We start from the raw sequence: 5,090 nt of genomic DNA on the forward strand, positions 1-5,090 counted from the left end.
CTAAGAGCATATTCTCTACACCCTAGATGGGCTTAGAGAGTGTCAACTCTAAATGGATAGGATGGTTAACCCAACCTTGATAAGGTTGACACTTGGAGGCATTTTCAAAGTTTTGTTAACTTTTGAAAATGTAAAGGATTCAATGGTTTTTTTTTTGAAGAGTAAAATGTGCCAAAATTTGAGAATTTGGACTTAATTTTAAGTTGCATGAGTAAGAAAGAGAAAAAGAAATGTCAAGTTGGTTTTGACATTCTCTTAGGAAAATGGGGGGCAATCTAGATTTAATTTTTAGCTTAGCAAAGAATTAAGGATACGTAGATAGATTATCTAGGTATATTTTATTTATACTAAGTTGCCTTGATTGATTACTTATCATATGCCATTACATCATAATTTGCATTCATGTCTATTATGAAAAATAAACAAAAATACCATGTCATGTCATACATACATCATGTAGCCATAGCAAGTTTTCTTTTAAAAATTATTCTTTTTTATGTATGTCATAAGTCATCATGTATTATTTTAATTTTCTTACAAATTAAGGACAATGACATTTACAAACAAGAATGATAAAGAAATTTATCAACAAGTGACATCCTAAGTGGATGATCATAATAAAGAATACCCTGATAGATATGCATGATCCCTAGTTGTAGGGCAAAATTAAAATCTACATCTCATAAAATTATTCTTTTTGATGTATGTCATAAGTCATCATATATTATTTTAATTTTCTTGCAAATTAAGGACAATGACATTTACAAACAAGAATGATAAAGAAATTTATCAACAAGTGACATCCTAGGTGGATGTTCATAATAAAGAATACCTAGATAGATATGCATGATCCCTAGTTGGAGGGCAAAACCAAAATCTACATCTCACAAAGACTATGAGTTGACTTGTATGTGGTTTAGTACACATTAGATAAAAGAGAAATGTTAGGATGATGAACAAAACTCAAGATGTTGATTTAGTGCATCTTTTTGAGTTTTAGGTTCATCAAAACACATAGTTATGTGTTTTCCAACCATTGGGAAAGCTAATATACAAGTCATGTGCATTTAGCCCAAAGAACATGGTTAGAAATTGATTTTGAAAATGATTTTAAAATACTTTTAGAAAACCTCAGTGAAGGCTATTTTTTGATAATTGTAAAATATGATACCAAATAATAATTAAATAATAAGATTATTTGACAGATAATCTTATTGAATTTTTTAGGAATTTTTATAAATTTTCTGGGATTTAAACGGAGTTTGTATGAGCCATTTAAGGGGATAAAGTTATTCAGCGTAGAGAAAGCCTGTTTGGAATACCCCTTAAATAGGGGTTGATTGGGGAATAAACTTACTAAGTTAACCTAAGTTTTAATCCCTAAATTCCCCGATCCTTCACTTCTTTCCCCTGATTATTCTTATCTTCTCCACTCGATTTCCATCCTCCTCTCCCTCACGCGCCGCCCTCTCCCGATTCCCCATCGCTGTGGACCACCACGACCCCTAGCCACCTGCTATGGTCGCTGATGAAGCTCTAATGCGACAGCCACCTCATGAGCATCTTCTTCCTCTCCGACTCGTCGCCGATACCAAACACCGACTGGCGAAGCACCTTAACGCCAACGTGGATCCATCGTCCTCGACCTCGAGGGGTGCCTTAGATCTGAGAGACATCATTGATTCCTAACCACTTGGTCTCCTCCAAATCCACCGCTGCCGATGGCTAAGCCATGTCATCGCCCTTGCACGTGAGGCCAGATCGCATGAGGCTAGAGCCCTCGTGCTCTCCTTGCAGTGGTGCTGTGCGATTCGCCCAACATCAACCATGAGAGATGACCCTCGTTCTCCACCCCACGTTGTCAGTTGTTCTTGAGCTGCCGGTCTTCCATATCTTCCGATTGTCGTTAGCAAGATGTCGTGATAAGCTTTGTTGCCACCCCTTTACTTACGGTCCCTGAGCAGCAGTGGCTATGGCCATAATGAGTTCGTCGCCCGATTTCTCCTTCTCATCTTCAGCCGTCGTCGTGACCCACTGTGAGGGCAGTGGACATTCCTGTTGAATGGTAACAAATCACTTAGTCTAAGCTCTTGACCTATGATAAATCTGATTAGAAGTTTGAATTAGGTTGTGGATTAAGAATTAAGTCTAATGCTTGAATGTGAATGTGCTGATTGTGATTTAGGTTAGTCGATTTTGGGAGATCAACAATTTAACCTAGATTTGGCTACTAAATTTTGGCAGCAAACGTCTTCAATCGTGGGACAACAACTGTGCAATTAGATTTGGGTGAGTATTGCATTGATTCATGCATAGAGTTAAACCCAATTGGATGATGAAAATGGTTGGGATTGCTTAATCTATTGGATTATGGACTTAATTAGTTGATGTGAGTATTTAAGCTTGGAATTGATTAGTATAAAGGATGAATGATTTAGTTATGGATTAGTTGATTTGAATTGAGCTACAAATTGGGTTGTGGAATGATAAGAGTTCATGGATTCTTCATCAGATTGAGGTTAAGGTGGCTATTTGGTTCATGATGGATTTAGCTAACTAGTTCATATTTGACCTAGTTATATATATATATATATCATGTGATCGCAAGACTTGGATTTGGGACCGGCGTATTGACGTAGGATTTCTGGACACAATCTACGTAAAAGGGCAGGTCCTTCTTGCTTTATCTCTTTAGTACATTGATCTTAGTGCATGAGCTATATTTTCAGATAGTTCCTATATTTATCTTAACTCCACTCGTATTTTTTTCTGCGTTTAATACTTCCACTCAATCTTTGAGCTACTCGTTTTTGTATCTATACAGTCTCTTGTTACTATCCATGATATCTAGCAGATACCAAACACCAGATACTATATATATAGATACCAGATACCATGTTTACTTGCTTTGACTGCTATCTGTTCATGTTTCTTATTGAGCATGCTGGCTTCATGTAGCATACCTGTTTCTATTTATATATATATGATGACTACTGCATTTTACGCATCATGTCATTGCATGTATACCGGCGACCATGTCTCCCTTGTGGTTGAGAGGGTCGTTCACCGGGGCCGCAAACTCGACCACTCATGGGTAGTGGTAGTTGGAGCATGCCTCTTGTCCTGTCGTGCTCCCACTCGCTCACTCATGGGTAGTGTTAGCTGGAGTTGCGAGCAGCAGGGACCACCGTCGCAGATGTAGTTAGTTAGTTACTATACAACTGTCCCCTTGGCCACTCGAGAGTAGTGGTAGCTGAAGTGGTGTACAGTCTGTCACTGACCCGACCTCTCGACCATATAGGGGTCATGGTGCAGAGGGGTGGGTGGGAGTGACCATTCGTGCATACGTTGTTATTGTTATATCTGCTGATTGCCTACTTATGTTGCTATTACTTACTTATGCTGTTGTTGCTTTCTTATGCTGATATGCTCACATAGGTTGAGATATATACCTGGGGTATGTGTTTAGACACTGGTTTACTTATTAGTAGTATACCTCACATGATACCCTTGTAATTATGAGCAGTACTATAGCAGGTTTGAACTATTCCCAACCTTACTAGCCTAGGATATGGTTTTGGGTATGGACATTTACTATGATATCACTTTAGTATCTGCTATTTTCCCTATGAGACTGTTGTATACCTTTGTATCTCTAATTCTTTACTATACTCATGCACTATCTATCTATTACCCGCTGAGTCTTTATACTCACCACCTCGTAAATTGGTTATTTCGCCAAGTAACAGGTAAAGGATTTATGGAGTTGCCTGGAGATCCTGTCCGCCAATCCCATGTAACACCGAGCTTCTCGTACCGTTAGTGCTTCTATACGCTTTTTTGGTTTTGTACTTATTCCTATATTTGTATCTTTTATATGGAGTTTAGTTTTGTGATATCTTGTATTTGGTTTGGTAATTATGTGTCAAGCTGAGCCGGCTTGCAGTTGGTTGTATTATGGTTTTGTGATCATTATTTGTGATTTCCGCTGTGTTTTACTTTCAGCCGTGTGGGATGTTTAATATATATATATAACTGCGTGATTATGTTTATTCCTGTTCCAGCCGAGAGGGCTGATTATATAACTGCGTGGTTGTGTATATATTCCAGCCGTATGTGACTGATGTATTTTGTATGTATGTATGTCTCAGATTGCCACCAGTGCAGGGGAGATGTTGCCAAAATTTTTCGGTAGGGGCTCCTCTGGGGGCGTGACAATAGTAATCACCATTGTATAGTTAACTTGGAAGAAGCATTGAAGTTTTTACAAGTTTCTAATTTTGTGTCAATCTTTGAAAATAAGAAGTATTTTCTTAGAAAACTATTTTTTCCATGAAAATATATGCCTTAAATAATGTCTACAAGAATTTTCATGAATTTTTAAATTTTGTAAAAATTTTGGGGCATTTCTAAATTTCGCTGAAATTAGATTTCAGGAAATCAGAAATCCAATCGATTGGTGGATCGATTGGAAGTGTTCGATTGTTCAGCCGATCGATTGAACTGCGTTTTCTCATGAGCAGAAGCTCACAGAATCGATCAGTCGATCAATTGACCCAGTTTAGATCATCAGCCGATCGATTTAAGGGAATTTCCCACGAATAGAACGTTGCGGAATCGATCAGTGGATCGATTGAATAGTTTCAATCGATTGAGTACCAACTTCAATTGATTAAAAAAGCTAAATTTGGCTGTAAAAGTATGATTTCAGCTTGTTAAGCCATTTTGAGTCACGTTAGCCATTTCTTATCCCTTGAAATACACTTATATACATTTTAAGGGGATTTTTCATGATGAAAACAAGAATGGATTGGTTAAGGAAGACTAAGTTGGAGTTTAGGTTGAGGTTTACCTTCAAATATTGATACTTGAACCTCAAAGCTTAAAATTTTAGATTTTCTAAAGGTTTAAAAATTTCAAGTCATTGTTGGTGTAATGACGAAAGTTTAAAGCATGTTTTTAGGAGGAGTTACTCTTTAAAAACATGAAAACTATTTCTGAAACCATGGAAGGTGGTAAAACCTTCGATTGGAAAAATTCTCAAGGTTGAGCATTAGGAAACAATGAAAGATTGGATATTTTCATTGTTG

The 5,090-nt window shown here is 37.3% G+C and overlaps 1 long non-coding RNA gene across 1 annotated transcript; it reads left to right on the forward strand.

The window, feature by feature from the left end:
- Positions 1-1,388: 1,388 nt before the first annotated feature.
- LOC122040782 lies at positions 1,389-4,052 on the forward strand. Its single transcript, XR_006128726.1, has 2 exons — positions 1,389-2,289; positions 3,750-4,052. It is a non-coding gene; the product is annotated as an uncharacterized LOC122040782 (long non-coding RNA).
- The last annotated feature ends 1,038 nt before the right edge of the window (positions 4,053-5,090 follow it).

The sequence above is a fragment of the Zingiber officinale genome, chromosome 2A (assembly GCF_018446385.1).
Source record: "Zingiber officinale cultivar Zhangliang chromosome 2A, Zo_v1.1, whole genome shotgun sequence".
NCBI lineage: Eukaryota > Viridiplantae > Streptophyta > Magnoliopsida > Zingiberales > Zingiberaceae > Zingiber > Zingiber officinale.